Raw genomic sequence first — 19,513 nt, forward strand, 5'->3', positions numbered from 1 at the left:
GATTTTTTTTTTCTTTTCTTTTTCCTTGGTTACATTACATTGTATCATTCTAAACTTTGTTATGTTACGTTAACATTAATCCATGTCTATCATTTTGTGGCAAATGTTCATACTAAAAAATGAAAACACAACTGTAATACATAGGTTTTCTTTGTAGTTTACTTCTAGCTTAGGGTAGCTAATGCTAAACTGCACTCATGCCCTGGATATTACACTTTGACATTCATGACCATGGAGAGTTCTATAGTATCTACTTCAGCTCTCTTTTCTCCAGGCTAAAGATTCATAGTTTGTCTCATATGCTTGTCATATAGCTACCTTTGATAACCCTTGAAGAAAGTCAGCTTTCTTCCTAACTTTTCTAAGTCTATCATCCTTAGTGGTGGAGTTGGCGGTGTTAGGTTTACGGTTGGACTCGATGATCTTAAGGGTCTTTTCTAATCTAAATGATTCTATGATTCTATGATCCTTATAAGCCCTCGTTATATATTGAAAGGCTGCAATAAGGTCTCCCCAAAGCCACCTCTTCTCTAGGCTGAACAACTCCAACTGTCTCAGCCTGTCCTCATAGGAGAGGCGTTCCATCCCCCTGATCATTTTCGTGGCCCTCCTCTGGACCCGCTCCAACAGGTCCATGTCTTTCCTGTGCTGGGGACCCCAGAGCTGGATGTAATACTCCAGGTGGGGTCTCACAAGAGTAGAATAGAGGGGGTGAATCACCTCAACCTGCTGGCCACGCTTCCCAGGATTTCTGGGCTGCAAGCACACATTGCTGTCTCATATCCAATTTTACATACACCAGTATTCTCAAGTCCTTCACCCTGCACTTAGCCTTGTTGAACTTCATGAGGTTCACATTGTCCAACTTCTCAAGCCTGTCGAGTTCCCTCTGAGTGGCATACCTTCCCTCTATAGAGTCAACTGCACCACTCAGCTTGATGTAATCCACAGATTTGCTGAGGGTGCACTCAATCCCACTGTCCATGTCATTAATAAAGATATTGAGCAGTAGTGGTACCAATACAGACCCCTGAGGGACATCACTTGTTACTGATCTCCATTTGGACATTAAACCATTGATTGCAACACGTTGGATGTGGCCAGCCAGCCAGTTCCTTATCCATCTAACAGTCCATCTGTCAAACCCATATGTCTCCAATTTAGACACAAGGATGTTGTGTGGGATTGCATCAAAGACCTTACAGGAGTCCAGGTAGATGAATGATTTTGCTGTTATGAAAACAGAAAGACAAGGTCCTCTTATGATTTGTTTTTTTTCTCTGTTGGTTCATTATTATGTATCTGTCTAAGCTTTTCCCTCAGTTTATTGAGCTACCTATGTAAAGATGTAAGTAACGAAAACAAAAAGGAATGTATATTAATGTATAATCAGCAAATGCTCCTGTTTACCAAGTGTGTGCAAAGTAGAAGCTTGACTGAGATTAAACAGTTCAACTAGAAGTATCTGAATTTACAGAAAATGATTCTGTGATCACTGAATTTGGTAGTACTGATTAGAGATTGTCCAGCTCTTGCTACCAGATGAGCAGTTCATATGTGTCTCTTTGGCCCATGAGCAAAGCAAACTGTCTAAAAAGGTTACAGTAAGAACTGAAACTATTCTCACATTCATTTGCAGGTCTTACTTTTAGACACTAGTATATAATTAACTTTCCTCTGATACTGGTGTTTGTTTAAGCACAATAATTCTTATCTTCATACAGGCAGTCCTATTACCTTTATTGGGAGTGCTCAAATATGGTGCTAAAGTTAAGAACCTTCTTACATGGTCTTATATGTAGCCTGTGTGTTACACCTCAGTATTAGGTGCCTCAGTTTTCCACAGCACTACATGAATTTTGTGTTGAAGCAAACACACTCCTGTAGACAGTGTTTCAATGAAATGAATCCAATAAGACTCTGTGGAGAAATAAGCATTAGAGTCAAATCTTCAGCTTGGAAATTAGATTGTCATGATGCCAGGACAGTTTATTTCTACATGCCTAGTGCTATTGTTTATGAGTAAGAGGGTCATTATTCTAACAGTATTATTGCCCTCCGTGGTCCCTTTTTTTTTTGGGAAAAAAAAAGCTTACAAATCAAATTATGCAAGTTTTAGTAATCTTTATAAACCATTAAGAAAATTAAAAACCAAGTAAAGGAAAATTTCTTGTTGTGTAGGAAATGGGCAACTAAAGCAGTACAAAAATGAATAAACCCTCAGTGTTAAAAGAGAAAAAGGGACACACACCTGGACTGGATTTCACTAAGCCAGGAACTATCTGTCTTCTAGAACTTACATCAGATTGCTGCTTTAAATGAAGTCACATAAAGCAGTTACTCTCTCAATTATGAGTAAATGGGAAATACTTGTGTAGTTCATAAACTTATTAAGATTGAACTGTTTAATAAAAATAACGCTTGTAGCTCTTTGTACAATTCCTTGAATTTCCCTGTGTATTATATATTTTTATAAAATAGACTAAAGATTGTTTCACATTCACCAAAATCCTATAATTGATGAGAACTTACCTCTTTTCCCTTTTATAATGGGAGTCCATGTTTTATTTACAGGATGAGTAAGAAGGGACAAATAACAGGACTAAATTTTTGCCTTTGGGAAAATATACAGAACTCTAAGAAAAAAGTTTGTTTCTACATAGTATTAACTCATCAAACTCTTGTTGAATAAGTTAACAGTTGTTTAAAAAGTTATGATTTTCAGGTCCAGTTTATTAAAACAATAATAAATGTATATTTTAAATTATCAAGATCTGTAATATAGAGTTTACTTTTAATATGAAAACTCTCTTTTCTATGTAGCAACAGTCAACAATTAAGGTTTCAAAGGAAACCCTCTAAGTAACCCAGATCAATGACTCAAGATCTTTCTTGCAGATGTTCATATATTAAAGTAAGGGATACTGTGAATGCAAAAGGAAATACATGTTGGAGTGAGAAGTGTTCAAAACAAAATCCCTGAAATCACAAATGAAAATCAAAAAGACATCCCTCAGCTACCTCAGAACAGTCTGAACAAAAAAATCCTCACCTGTAGAATATTCCACTTCCTGCGGTTTAAAAAAAAAAAAAGGTACTATGTTGTCCTTGTACTTGTTAACAACTCTATGGCCTAGCCCAAATTCCCAGGTGTTTGGGCTTCTCCTTGACACTACATTTTTCACAAGAAGGGACAAGTTTGCATCTTTTGCTACTAAGAGAAACTGATTCTCCTATTGCTTACCTTGCTTTAAAACTGATGTGTCTTCATCAACGATGATTGACATCGATAAGCGAAAGGACTCTGGAGTCATTATTCTTAGCAGTGTACCACAAACACTTAAATCCTGCATGAGACAAATTTTTCATTGTGAAAGTGACAGCACATAAAGCAAAATCAGAAAAGGATAGGTTTTGCTTTTGAATTTTCAGAAGGCCTTAAGAGGAAGCAAGCTTTGTTCCATTGATCTGTTGGAATAATGAAACAGAGAGCAAATATCTTGGGGACCACCTGATGCTGACTTTGGATATTCATGGAATATTTTTGCAGCCATAAAACTTTAAGCATTAGAGTGATCTAATGAAAAGTAGCAACACAAGTTGCTATTCTGCAACAACAAAAATGGTTCTTGTCAATCACTGATAATAACTATGTAATATGGGACAATTATTACCATAGGCTCTACTGAAATACATTAAAAAGTAAAATGTGAAGTGTCTAAGTACTCAATTTCTTTCCTCATTAGGGAAGGTTCCCACAAACATCAAAGATGTTTCAGAGATAATATTTGAGTTTAGTCTTTCTAACACGTAAATCAACACTCTTAACATATAATAAAATTTTACTGATGCTAGTATTGTCACACCATACAAAATAAGCCTACAAACATCTACTTCTGTCAAGTGGCTAAAAAGACAGTTCTGGTGAAACACAGCCCAGGTCTGTCCTCAGGTCTCACCTACCCAAAACCGTCTTGGCAAATACATATCTTCAGGAGCTTAATTCAGCCCTTTGGTCTTCTGCCTGCTCTGATCAGTCCATGCAGGGAAGGAGGTTCATCCAGAGGAAAATTCAAAGGAGAGATCTAACATAGGAGATCCCTAAGGTGACCCTCTAGGAAAGGTGACCCACTTTCCATTGATTTTGAAGGGAGTCAGGGAAAACTAGCGAGCTAACCTACATGGCTAAGTTCAGTGCTTAGCTATCAGTGATATGAATATCTTCAAATTTTTAGTAGTATCCATTCATTCTTACAGCAACAATAGTTCTGCAAGTGGGGATATGTTGTGGATGACTTCCTATCACCTACAGTCTGATGCACACTTCTGTTAATCTGCTTGGCGCTGAAAGGATGAGAGTACCTCCTAAAGTCTTGGCCATATGAGTACCCTTATTGTTGTTATCAGAAGTAGCACTAAATCAGTGGTAACAGTGGCAGAAAATTTTAGCAAAAGAAACCTTCAAATATATCTCATAAGAGAAAACAACCTCTTTATCTCTGTTTCTTGAAGTGGTTGGCAGTCTTCACAGCTCTTCGTACATACTAGAGCACAACTTAAAACATATTTATTTCTAAGAACCATAAATCAATATCTAACTGGCTTATTAACTCATTTAATATAATTACTGCACTCCATCAATTTCAGCTTATTTTATAAAAATATTAGGGCTATTCTAGTCTGCTCAGTAAAGCAGACAAACTGTCTAGTATAGCTAGCTTCAGAGATCTGCCAGAACAGAGGTGGTCATATTTTACAATGTCAAACTGGATTCAGCTGTGGTCAGTGATACCACATTTTTCCTGTTCATTGCTGACTACTGGGACAAAAAAAAGAAAAAAGTGTCCTTTTCTTTTTTTAATAGGGTGTGGTCTTTTTATAGGACTACCAGGATCTAATGTTTAAGTATTTCATGGTTGGACAATGTAGTCCTAGGTCACCAGAAGCATATTATGCTGTGGTGGGGGAGTAAAGAGAGTCTTTAGCACTCTCTGTGACTCTCATTATCATTTCTAAACAGCTCAACACAGCCTGGAATTGCTGAGCAGTATTACACTGAGCCACGGTGCCTTTTGATCACTGTTTGGACTCTTGCTGTGTTTGTTGTCTAAGCGTAACTCACTTTGCAAGAAGTGATTTATCATTGCTGCCCTCTCACACAGGCAAGATGTGCAGCAGTCACTGTAGTCGGTCTTAGGCTGTGCAGAGATATACTTTGAATCTGAAGAGATTTAAGAAATGGATGCAAAATTTCTGATGTAGTATACATGCAGTTTTTGTTCATTTTTGAATTACACTAGATTTGGAAAAAGTTAGGAAAAGAAAATGTCTGATTTACTTGTGTCCCATTTCCATTGGGATTTTCAGTGTTCCATAATACACAGTGAACAGTATCTTTCAGGCTGTGCTCATGCATTCATCTGATGTATGAAAAATTTAAGTGGCCATAAAACCAGGGCCAAAAAAGAAAAAAAAAAACAGACCAGTCTCTCATTTTAATTATGGGTAAAGTTGTTTTTTAAACAATATTTTCCTAAGAAATGTACCTGATATGGAACTAAATTCTGCAAAATTCCTGCTTAGAACAGCAGGTTTTTCAGATGTGTGGGAAAGTTAATTTATAGACTTTTATTGTAAAATTTTATTGTGTTCATGCATGCTGAAACTATAGTGTATTTGCAATGTCCCATGAGATAACATATTTATGCAGTAGTTGAAATATCCTTGCTATAAATAAAATAATTGAGAACCCCAATGCTGAAAAAAATCACATTCATTTACTATCAGATTGAAATGTAAAGGAACCTACTTATTCAGTGGCAATACTGAAAAATTCTCAGACTTGAACCTTTTTTGTACATGAACAATAGCTCAAGCACTAACATCTTCAGGTGCAGCTGATCATGCAAATATACAGAAAATTCACCCACTCAAATGGGGTTTACGTGTACAAATCCAGAAGCAGAAGCACACGTTAGCTGAAAAATCTTGAGCTAAAATATACATGCATTTTTGGAAAATACTGACATAAAGATTTTACCAGTTTGACAGTTGCAAAATATTGTTATAGAGAGATTTGTCATCTGTAGTTAGGAAATGATTCGCTTTTGCTTGAGGTAGTAAAGGGAAGTCTGATTTCCTGTGCATAGTACCCTCAAAGCACTGATGACGCCAGTTTGGGTCTATCCTACTGGAGCATCTCACAGAATAGTTTATTCACCAGTGTGGTCTCCCTTCACAGCAGGCTCTTCGTATTCCTAGCACCAAGACCCTGGTGAAAGCGCCAGAAAAGAAGCTGCCAGGGATGTTTGAGAGGAATGGCTTTTGAAGGTTAGGATTATTTTGAGTATGGGAATACATTGGGAATGTGTTGGGGGAGAGCAGGAATCAAACATCAATAAAGGAGGAAATGCAGTCATCATGGAAGAATAATGTAGGTGAGATATTTGAAAGGACAGCAAAAAAAAAACCCGGAAAGGTGTTACCAAAATGAAGATAAGTACAATTCGAAAACAGAAAAAAATTTCAACTGAGATGATGGGTGAGGCAGAGAATTCAACCAATGATGAGAATGAAGGGTGGGAGCCAAAGAGAGGAGGACAAACTGGCTGTGCAAGGAAGTAGCAGTTTAAACCATTTTGTGCATTAGAGGCTAGGCAACAAGTAATGTGGAAGAATGGTTGGATGTTCAACAATGATAATATAATTATTAATGTTATTATTAATTTTAATTCTTCCCTGTATATATAGCATAGATAATGCTAGACCTCTTACATATTTTTACTGGGTAAATTGATAGCAGAGTGGTTGTCCCTCACAAATTATCTAAATTACAGAATCACTAAAAAATGTTTATGTTTTAGATTAGAGCATTCAAACACATTTTCATCTGAGTTTACGTATGATATAGACTTACATTTCTTAAGCTTCTCTGGCTATGTACTAGTTTGGCTCCTTCAGAAACCGCTATGAACATGTGTATAGTAAACTCAATTAAATGAATTCGGGTATCTTCTTAACAGAAATCCTGTTGAGAGTTGCAGTATGACTTCAGATTGCTCTGGTACGCAAGGATGTAATTAAAACCATTCACTCATACATATACATACACATACATATACACATACTTGTGTAGATGTACATATATGTGTTTGTATAAACATACATATATCCATTACATTAGGTCAAGGCATAACATATATTTGTAATGCCCATTAGTTTGCAAGTACAAGTATTGTCTCAATGCAGAATAAAAAGAAACTAGTTTAGGGTAACTATAATTTGACTGGGATACAATCTTTTCTGTGTCCTCTGTGGGGCATCCTTAGAAAATATTTTGTTATTTCACATTACAAAAGGAAAAAAAAAACAGGTTTATTTTTGTTAGCCTAGGGGATAATTTGAAATCTAATATTAGTACGCCAAGTTTCTAAATATATGCATTTTTGTTGCCTGTGAAGTGAATAATCTGATTTAGTAACAGGGTAAATTTACATAGATATGTAAACTGAGAATTACATGGGAAGACTGCATTAAGTTGATTTTATTTTTAAATTGTGTATGTTCTACTATGGAGACATTAATTTGAAAAATGCAGTCAGTTCTTTGTATGGAAGCATTTAGACTTGGCACCTGATTTCTGCTATGAAATATTTACATTCAATTGCTATCTAAATATGTTTTATGTTGCACCTTACACGCATTTCCAATAATCTGTCTGTTTGATTGTGTAGGCTACACCCATCATCATGGGGTGTGAATGCTTAATGAGTTTCTAATCTCCACAAATCAACTGCTCAAAGGAAAGAGATAGCAGAAGATAATCTTTTAACTCAAAATACAGTGATTGTATTAGACAAAATACAAAGAGATAAAATACAGAGCAGTATACTCAGTGCTTCAGCAACAGCAAAGTATAAGGGGACATAGACAAATGACAACTCAAGTACGAATGAATACTTTACATATTACTTGGAAGACCTCTCTTGAAGACTAAAGCTCCAGAGGGGGCAAATGTCCTTTAGTAGAACCATTTTGCCTCAGTCTGTATACATCTATAGCTTGTTGCTATTGATGTATCAGACACCACAGCTAGCAGTAAGAAGTCAGTGATGACTAGCTTTGCACATAACTTCTGGCACCAGGAACAGAAAAATTTAACTATAGGCATCAGGGATTGATTGATACCTCATCATGAGCTAGCTGGCTTGTTTATCAACACTATGGGAAGAATATTGTTACAGCATCTGATGCTGTAGAGTCTAGAGCCTGAGACTACAGGAAAACCATCGCAGAACAAATTTTTGCTTGTTATATACAATATAATTTGACGACTGGGTTGGTCAGGAAGGAGCCAATTAAACCATATACAAACTAGCTCATCAATGTTCCATCAAATAATCATCTTTTTTGTTTCTCAGAAACACGGACCTCTAAGATCTGACAGACATCATTAACTCTTCAAAATCAGTCAGGTAAGGTGGTCAGATGAGTAAGCAATAAAGGCTGTTTGAAGAACTGATAAATGCCACAAGTCAGGTACCAAACAGACAGTTAAAAGAGGGCTGCAAGGTGTTGATCAGAAATTCTCCGCTCTTTTGATCAATGGGAAAGTTAACAATGCCATCTGACTGCAGTGTGTGTACTCAGCAGGATTAATCCCTTCATAAACTCAGCTTAAAGAAGTGCAGTCAGAAGCAGTACTAATATGTAATTAGTTTGTCTTTATAAGGTCATAAATACAGATCATAATGTTGTCGAATATCAATACTGACTTTCACAACAGAGCAAGGAAACAGCTTACTAGATGCAGAGATCTACAAACAAAGCTGAGAGGAAAGATTCAATTTAAGAAATAACTTCTAGTTAATTTATGTTGCTTTACATCTTATTTTTTCCTTCTCTTAAATCACAGGATTTGAACCAATGCAATTTATGCTGTTGCTTGCCTTTCATTCGCAGAAGTCAATCTCCTTCCTCTCTTTCAACTTAGGAAGCAAATGCTCCATGTGAACCACTGCAATTTTGACTTTGCCACGATTAAAACCTTTTTTTTTTTTTATTTATCCCCCCCAAAATGTCCCTGGACTATAAAATTATTTGAGAACTGAAAGTAAAAACCTATTTCAACCCACGATACGTTTTTTACTAAAACCCTGAATCTGAACAACCTTCTAAAAGTTGTGGGTAACTTGAAATAGGACTGTAGATTCAGATTTAAATTTTACAAAGTGACCTTTTTGTTAAACCAGGCAGAATTAAAACCCCACATCAGACTGCCAAGCTCCAGTCTTTGAGTTTCTGAAGCCTCCATCTAAATGTCATGGTTTGAGGCCATGTCTTGTTTTCCTTTCATGATATAATACTGAGTAAAACTGATAACTAAATCATAACCCTTAGAGCTAACCTTCAGACTGGCAATGCCTGTTTAAAACTTATTAAAATCAAACTGCCATAGTGACCACACCAGTGATACTAAATGGCATCATAAAATATGTCCAGTAGGTCATAAACAGAAATTTGAAAGAAAAGACGAGTTACATTGATAAAAATGAAAGATAAAACCCAAAGATATGTGTGTCTTCAGTTGTGTACATTATGTACAGTTATTTCAGAAAGCATTAATCACATTCACGTCTGATGCTCAAACAACTCAGCACTGCCCTTGAATGAGTTTTATTGCTTTTTGTGGTGTTTATTTAAACACAATATTTTCAGTGTCACTCAGGCATTGCTTTCCAAGCTATAAGATGATTTCTACATCATTAAGGTTACCAAAACACAGGTATGAGAAAAATCAGCATATTTTCTGTGGAATGAAGCTCCTACATCATTGGTTACCAAAACACAGGTATGAGAAAAATCAGCATATTTTCTGTGGAATGAAGCTCCTTTTTTAATAGGTCAAATTTTATACAGAGTTTATTAATATAATACCAAAAGCAGTGTAAGATTTTCACTGACTTCAAATCAAAACTATATTAATCTTTGGAGGCAGGGGCCCAGAATCCTGTAATGCTGAGCATGCAACTGTAGTTTAACAAACTACATAATAAATGTTTCTTCCCACCCAGCATAAACAAGGTCACTTCAAAATTAAATGTCTGAGGTAGATTTAACCCCCTACATAAACTCATTATGAAAAATATTTGCCTTTCTGTGACTCAAGGATAGTACTGCATTAAAGAAATTAAATTTACAATTCAATTTAAAAACTTTTTAAACCATATACTCACTAGAATTATGAGTACAAGGTATTCCAGGCTGCCCTTGAAGAGTGTACACAAAATACCACTGAATGCCTCAGCCTAATTGGGGCTGCAGTCAATCATTGTGAAGCTTAGAAATAGCTAACATGTCTCATCTTAGTCCCTTAGGCATAGATTTATATCTGTCATTGGCATACAGCTAATCAGGGTACAAAATTCTTGTTCTTACTAAAATTACTCCTGGAGAATCTTGTCCCTCACCATTGGAAATGGATGTGAAATGGCAGTTCTCAGCAATCTGACAATAACACTGGATTAAGGAAGGTAAACTCAGGTGAGCAAAGTGAAGTGGACAAAGATGTACACAGAGGGATGGATTCAGGCTGCAAGTTACAACCAGGTGTTATGGCCCCTTGCTCCTAGTATGCTCCTGAGGACTGTCCCAGTGAGACTATCCCAATCTAACAACTTCATGCCCACAGCACGGGCCACCCAGATACCCTGTATATGTGCCCTGTTTACTAACAACCTTCAGCATCTGCACTGATGTGAAGTGACCTTCACGTAGGTGAAGGTGCTCAGCACGTAGAGCCAAGCAAATTAGTGAACTCTGAAGTACGAGTAGGAGCATGAGCATCCACGGAGGCCTCAGAGAGTCTCCAGAAAAAACTCCACTGCCAGTGACAAGACCATGATGATATCACCACAGGAAATTCAGCTCTAAACAAGTGGCTCAGGGGTGTATCAATCTGTCTGCAGTAACAGGAGAACACAATTACATTGCTGGAGGCAAACAAATTTATTTTTGCTTTCTCAAACCCATTCTGTGTGTACATTACCAGCCGCAGAAACTGCACTGCTTTCCAGAGACTCAGCAACAGGCCATGACTCTTCAGGTGTTAATAGTGCTGGAAACTTGTACTAGTTTCTAGTTGTTGGAAAGGGAGTCACTCACATCCAAGCCCTGAACCTTGTCCCAGAGCAAGTAGCTTTTGCATTAAGGCAAATGACCATGACAAAATTCTGCCAATCTGTAGAAGGTAAATTCAGCATCATCAAGTCTACGATAAAAAAATATCCACTAATGGGCCCACTCTTTTGTGGCTGTGGCTGGGGACATGCAGATTAGCAGTGCTGCTGTTCAAATGCACTGCTATCTATACCAAATCCTTGTATGTAACAGCCATGGCTATTTAGTGTCCCTCAGAAGAGGTCACGCTCCCTATTGTTCCCTGCAGTTGACTTCTGTATCAACAGCCTTGGCAGCGCTGTGTGAAGACATCTGCATGTGTCCGAACTCTGGTGCCTTCCACCCAAATCAGCTCCTTGCCTGTGCTCTTGCCCATCGATAGCCATGCCATCAGTGTCCCAGCTGCTACCTGTCCTGGGCTGCCATGGTACTAAAGGCCATATTCTCATGCCTTTAGATCCTCATCAGCTTCAGGCTGATCCTTGGCTTCTGCTAAGTGACCACCAAGAATGCTTTGAGGGTCCTTTCGCATGTGGAAAGAAAAACACTTCTTTAGATTAGAGGCTAGTACACAAATCTATGATCTCAACAAATGCCAAAGAAGCAAACAGGTCTCCTTCAATTACTTCCAGGAGAAAAATCACACCAAAGGTCTGTGCTCAGGCTGCTAAATCTGCTCAGCTTCCATAAGCAGTAATAGGAAATGCATGGGTACGTAAAAGAAAAATATTTTTATTCTTGTTTTTCTCTGGATATGTTATCCAGATTTTAAAGGCAACTGTGTTATATGTTTTTTTCCCCCTCTGAGATATAACAGATGGAAGAAGAACTGAAAATATTTCGCTAAAGTTTTTTCTGTGTATTCTCATGGGTAACCTAAGATTTTCTTCCTATACTTAGCAGTTGTTTTTAATCCTGTTAGTATATCTGTTTCAGTATTTAATGCTTCTTAATTGTGTGAAAGTATTGTATTTGGAGGCACAAAAATGTATAAGAGAGAAGATAAAAGGTAGTGAAAGTAAAACAAACTAACATTTGTTATGATTGTAGTCCCCAAAATACTGGAACAAGTGTTCATAGCCTTTCTTTCAAAGCTTTACTAAATAGTAAGATCAGTGAAAACGTCTAATTTACTTCTTTCCCCAACTTTGTTCTTCAAAGCCTTATTTACAGAAGTAGACCATCTGTTTTCTTAAAATGTTTATAAATTTTTAAAGTCAGCTTTGATATTTAGATTCAACTATCAAATTAACAGTTTCATTTAATTACTTCACTTCTTTTTAACAAGGTCATTTTTGCAGACAGCAAACAACTACAAATCATTGACTGCATCAGTTTCGTTTTATTCTTACATACATGCATGCGGTCTTTGGATACAGACTCCTGAATATATGAAAGAGTTTTCTGTGTCTCTAACATGTTCTACCAAATCGCAGTACCACCATTGCACCACTGAACTTTTCCAGCGTTATCACATGGACCTATTTGGCCTCTCTATTCTGACAGAAAATAGAATGTGATGCAGAAGGTAATCATTAAGCAGCTGTAAATGGAAAACAAATGACTAACACTGTTGCTGAATTAATTTATTTTAAAAGTAAAATCACTTTTCACCTTAGGTATTTACAATTTAAACAGAAAAATCTTTTGATTTCATTTCTCTTAAATGCCTGGAAACAAAATGATATCTGGCATTTTCTCATCTCCAGTCATCTTTACATGTTTGTTTTCTCACATCAGTGACAGCCAGCATTGTAGTCACAATACTGTTTTTTTCATTTTATTTTTGCTTCCTAAAATACTTAATATTTTTTCAGAACTGTGGAAAATGTAATTTTTTGTCTTTGCTTCTGCTCCAGATACTGAGACGAAATTGGGATAGCTTACTCGGCTGCTAGTTATATAGCATAATGCCATGGGGATTGGGGCCCTTATTTGTAAGCATTTAAGATGCTTTGAAAGGTCAAAGTAACTCTGTCTTTCTTTGGTGATTGATTCCCTAGCTTATCATCTCAAAAATATTAGGAGATGCTTCTAAGTAAAATCAAGTATCTCCCCAGTGCACATGTATGCATACTTGAACTATAGTTCAAAGCATATGTGTGCTGGTGCAAAGATGGTTTTCTTAGTTGAAAGCCTCAATTCAAGGAAGCAGGGAACCTTCATTTGAATATTTGGCTAGTCTCATAATCCACTAGATAAAATCCGCCATGTGGTTAAGAAGATTTAGGTCCAATGTGCTCACCGATTACCAGCTACTAGGGTTTTAACACATCCCCAAAACTCTTGACAGTTTTGGAAATTACTCTAGTAGGCTATGCCAGGTTGGAATGAGACTTCAGGAGCTAATAAAGCAAGGCATAGCAATAGATTATCCATAATGTGTTAGTTTGTTCAATATTAACTGTATGGAAGAAATACCGAAGCTCCTTAGGAGATACCAAGAGCTTGCAAAAACTACATGAAAATGTGAGGTGAATGAAAAATCACTCCAGAAGCCTCTCCACTGAAGCCATAGGCAAAACATTTTTGCAGCTATGGATGACCCAAGGTAAAGTAGCTTCATGTTTCACTAGCTCATAAAAAGTTCGCTTACATGGAAATCTCTCTAAGCACATTCTGCATTAACTGACCACCAGCCTCCAGAACCTGCGGGAGCCGCCTTTGTGGTTCATAGTAGGACTTCAGTTCATGGTTTCCTAGCCAACCAATACTATGAATCAGCACCAGAACTATGAATAAGCTAGATTTTGAAGGCACACATAGTGAAAGTATATTTCTTCCTCACAAATCTGATATAGTTTTCCTGCACTAACTTTCAGGGCCAATAATGATCTTATTTTGAACATCCACTCTTAACTGTCCAGTTATGATTGTACCACTTTCAGAAAAGTGTGGAAAACATTGATCTTTCTAATGTTTTGGTGTGATAAAACTACACCACCTGAAAGTGTGGAAAAATGAAAGTGAGATTCAATTCTGCAATTTTGGGAAACAGAAGATAATTCTGAGTTGGATCAATTGGAATAAGAAGAATCAAGACAAGAAATGTAAAAGAAAATTGGAAACTCTAAGACCACTTAAAGAAAACTATGATCCTTCAGAGAAAGACAACTATATTAGGTAAAATAACCTAGTGACATGGTCTAGAAGGAACGTAGAAGTCTGCATACAAAAATAATAGTACAAAAGAAAATTAAGAAATGAAAGAACAGAAAAGAGTCTCGTAAGTCATAAAGATTAGGTGCTTGGAACTGTAGAAAATTATAAGGGAAGCAAAAGGAAAAGGAGAAATAACTTGGCAGCTGATTACAAAATAATAGGGTTTTTTGTGTATGAAGAATTTAGATAATCCTAAAAATAGGATTGGCTTTTACATGATAATGTGGTAGAACTAGCAAAAATAGCCAAGAGAAATTTTCCAATAAGTGTTTTCTTCCAATAAGTATTGTGGTTTTGGGAAACAATAAAGTATTTTCATAATACAATAAATACTTTCAAAATACACTACTTTCCATTTGAACAGGAAGCAGTATAGTATTGAACAGAAATGCCTAAAGCACATCAGTGGATCTATATAGTTTATTTCCTAGAATTTCAAAATTTATGTGAGATTATTCTATCATTTATGTTGAATTTCCATAAGTATTAGGATAATGTGGTAAATTCTGAGATCTATTGTTTGGCTATTGTTTGCTAGGAGTTCACATAAGCAATTGGCACAAGGTAAGTATTCAAAGGACTGTCAGAACGACCCAAGAGCAATAATGCAATTGCTAGTACAGAATGGTATTAATAATAAAACCGCCATTGTTCATCATACTTCTTTAGGAAATAGACATTGACAAACCAATCTGGTTTCTTTTTTATGAGTATACTGGTTTAATAACAGTGTTTTCAAAAACACTAGTTATTTTTTAAGATATCCCAAAGTTTTACAGGAGGCTTCTGTGAACCTGAAAAACAGTACAAGAATGTAAGGTTAATAGAACTGTTCATTGCTGAAGTAATTTCTGGGCTTTTCTGCAGATATGGGTTATTAAAAATGAGGCTCAGCCAACAGCAAATGAGCATTGTAGACATTAACTAGATTAAAATTTGATTGACTGAAAGGTTTCAAAATGCAACTATAAATGGGAATCTTCTTAGAGAGTGAATATTCTACTGGGTTCTGCAAGGCCGAGTTCTTGGCTGTATTCTATGAAACATTTTTATCACTGCTTTGGAAGAAAACAAAAAATCATTATTAATGTTGTTTGTAGCTGCCACAAACATAAAAATGGAAAAATCTTGAAAAGGATTAGAATTGCATAATGGGTAATCAGCTGAACATAAGTTCCTATTTCAAAAGAAGCAACGCATTTCTCTGCTGAATAAATATGATAAAATCTTACTTTGGATCAGAAAGACCATATTCTCTTTGTTCTTGGTAGCAATGCAAATGAATTGCCTAGTGATGCAATTTGTACCGGTGTCCACAGTTCCCAGAAAATGTTGATAAATTGAAGGATACAGAGAAGATGTGAGGAATGACTTAAGTGTTGTGAAATAACCCTAATGGTAATTCTCTCCAGGAACTCAAAGCTATTTAGCTTGATAAAAAGAAGACTGAGGGATATATTAGCAGTTGCATGAAAAACAGGAACTTGATAAAAGAGGGCTATTTGGTCAGATTGACAAGTGCCTAAGATCCAACCAATAGCTACAGTTGGAAAAAATAACCTAGACATATTATATAAAAAAATAAGATGCATACTACTAACAGGGAGGGTAACCAATCCAAGCATCACTCAACCAATGATGTAGGAGGTTCCCCTTAACTAGATGTTTTTCGGTCCAAACTGTACATTTTAAAAAAAATCTGTGTTCTCCCTCAAGCAAATTAATTCAGGGAAAGCTTATAGCACATGAGTTAGAGGGCACTAATCGTTCCTAGTATTTCTTTGGTAGCTTAATAGAAATCTGCAATGAAAAGTACAGGTACTGTACAGGATAATTTACTGTGCCCTCAGCAGTTATGCACCACTTTTTAAAAATTGATGCATATAGGTGGCGAAACAGGAACTTCAGCGGTTATTTTCCAGGAAAGGAAAACCTGACCTGAATTAGCTGCGTAGCATCACTAGGCAATTCACTTTTGAGGACTTATTCTTTCTTGAGTAGGGTTAAGAGAATATCTCATGCTACTTCTTCTATCATTCAGGCAAGCCAAGTGCAGTTTAGCCGTTATAGCACACAAAGCCAACTTTTCTAATAGCCAGTGCAGAAAGTTCCCTAGACCTAGAACAGAACAAAGTCACCAGCTGTTTTCTGCAAATGGTGTTGACATCTTTTCATTGTCTACCGAAGCAGTCAAATTATTTTCAAACTCAGTGGAAGAAATGAAGAATGTGAGAGGAAAAGCCTATACTGAAAATGGATCTCTGCAGCGGGTTTATTTTCCTGTCTATAGAGCTCACTGTCTCACTGTTTGGGCTCATGTCCTTTACAATTTCCCAGTATTCCTAGACCCCAGGTGCTCATAATTCATAGGGCTCACTGGAGAAATGGAAAAGTTGTGACTGAGTTGCTGTAATTTTCTCTAACACATCAAAACAAAAGGAAGTTTTAGATTCTTGTATTTATCAGGTGGTAACATTCTTGAAATCATCTTGAAACTATTCAATCATTGACTGCAAAGAAATGAATACTGGGACCCAGCTTATGGTTCAGTTAACAGAATGACTTCTGTGCAAAGAAATGCCATCCCTCCTGGAAATATGTCTGAAAAGACAATTTGTTATTTTCTTTCTTAGAAGGTCTGGAAATACGTTTGCCTTTTGCTCTGAAAAGACAATTTGTTATTTTCTTTCTTAGAAGGTTGCAGATAAAGTTGCCAAAAATATTACTGAATAATTGAAGATGGTTAACATCATCCCTTGCCTTAAACCAACTCCATCAACATGAAGAGTGTGCACATACAAATCACTGCACACTTATTCTTTTGTAAGTACAGAAGTAGTAATTGCTGATCTACAGTAGCCTGATCTTCAAATCTAATCTCTTTCCTCATGATTCCTTTCCATAGAGAAATATTTTTTTCACCACCCTCAGAATCTTATTGCAAAAGCTTTCCTAAATAAGCTTTTATAACATCAAAATTTTGAGCAGGAAAAAAATATTAAAGGTATAGGACTATTAAAATTAGTATAAAGAAAGGCTTATGTTTTCGCTAGGGCTTTGAAGTCTGGAACAGTATTCTAGGATCAGTGAAGTGCAACAGCTCAAGATTTATAGTCACAAAATTTCTTTTTATTCTTAAAATAATAAATCTTGTGCTGGGGAAAAAAAAAGCGGGGTGGGGTGGTATCCATTCACTGCAACACTACAAATAGCTAATATCCCGGTAATTCAACTTTCTGTTCAACTCCAGAGCATTCAGTTAATAGTGAAGGTCAGTGTATAACTGGATAGTGGTCATGCTTGCAGAGCTGAAAATACAACATTTTTTTATTTTATTATTTTCTGTTTAATCTCTGAGACCAAAAAGGTAACTTAAGATTCAATACACGTTTAGAAAATGTCATGATGCCTATTAAAAAACTTACTGTCCAGGCTAAACAACTTTCTCCAAGTTTCTACTGAGAAAGGTCAAGAGAATATGTTCCTTTGTGTGGAAAAGGGGTTTGATCATGCCCTCTGTGACCATTCTATTCCTTTAAAACTGTGTGTTTAGTATAGTTATGACCCCAAACTACCAAAACGGAAGTTTTCCCAACTGGGCCTTCACAGAAAGTGTATTATTGTCGATACGCAATATAATAAATTATCGAAACAAAGGTTTTTCTTTAGGGAATTTTCAGTAATACTGTATGTTTTGTGTAAATAAAACACATGGAGACTTAGATACCTAAATATAAACAATAAATGTGTGTGTCTGTGTATAAGCAAATTATAATAACAACTCAAACAGGCCCAGTTCAGCAAAACACTTAATGATACGCTTAACTTCAGGCAAAATTGAGGATAATGACACTATCAGGATGCTTAAAGATTTTTACAGACTTTGATAAGTCAGGTCTAAAGAGATCTTCAACCTTTCTTCTGACAATTCCTTTTCCATCTATTCATTTTAAGTAGTCTCAAAGCATGTTTCACCCAACAGAGTACATTGTTGTTTTGTATTTTTTTTAAACCAGGTTTCTGATTATTTTACTAGAAAATTATAGTATCAATTATAATTTCTTTTTTAGGAAGGTTAAGTATAGAAACATTGAGCTTCATAAGTTGCTGCTGGTAAAACTGTTGTGTGGAAACATTAGATTTAAAGCACCAGGGGAAGAAAATTACTATTCTGACATGTAGTAGGCTAGAACCTGCATGAGCTACATGTCAGCTCAGTGCTTCAGATCAGTTTCACTGTAGTGGCACCATCCCTCTTCAGAGGCTGCAGTGAACCCACTGTGCCTAAACCAAAGTAGGCAGTTACAGAACTGTGCCGGATCAAGTGACAAATAGATACAGGCATTGTAATTAGCTAGATATTTCATTGGCAATTCGCTGGTAGGAAATCAGGGATGTTGAAGGACTGATACAGTGACTCCAAGCAGCACTTGGAGAAATCATAAAACTCAGCTGCCTTAATAGCATTGCCTTTGTAGGATTGGTAGTTGCCATTTTTAGTTAATTTAAAAGAAAAATCAAAATTTATCTTTAAAGCAAAACTAAGTAATGCAAGGAAGAGTTTTTCTGCTCATGAATTGCCACAACAGACGAATATGTTAAGCATCATTTGAAATTTAGCTTGGATCACAACTGAAACATGTTTAATGATACTAAATCAAGTGCTGAACTGTATATTTACTCAGAAATCCACACAGCAAAATCTTGGGCTCTGCCTGGAAAACCACTGAAGAAGGATGAAGTCAAACTATGAGATTGGTTAGGGGCAAGTCAAGCTTGAAGAGGATAGTCTTTAAAACCTTTTCAAACTGCTTAAATTTCTGATAAGGATTATATGAAATTGGTCCTGATTGATAGCAAAAAAAGTGGACTTGGTGACCCAGAACCCTTCCTCTCTACCTTGTTCTACCTTGTGATTGTAGTTTCTCAGTCTTGTGAGGTTTTACTATTCAGTAAAAGTTCCATGCCCCTTCTCACTTACCAAGGACAGATTTACTAGACAGGACAAGAGGAAATGGCCTCAAGTTGCGCCAGGGGAGGTTTAGATTGGATGTAAGGAAAAATTTCTTTACTGAAAGAGTGGTGAAACATTGGAACAGGCTGCCCAGGGAAGTGGTGGAGTCCTCATCCCTGGAGGTATTTAAAAGACGAGTAGATGAAGCACTTAGGGACA

This window comes from Aptenodytes forsteri, unplaced genomic scaffold (assembly GCF_000699145.1).
Source record: "Aptenodytes forsteri isolate BGI_AS27 unplaced genomic scaffold, ASM69914v1 Scaffold217, whole genome shotgun sequence".
Classification (NCBI taxonomy): domain Eukaryota; kingdom Metazoa; phylum Chordata; class Aves; order Sphenisciformes; family Spheniscidae; genus Aptenodytes; species Aptenodytes forsteri.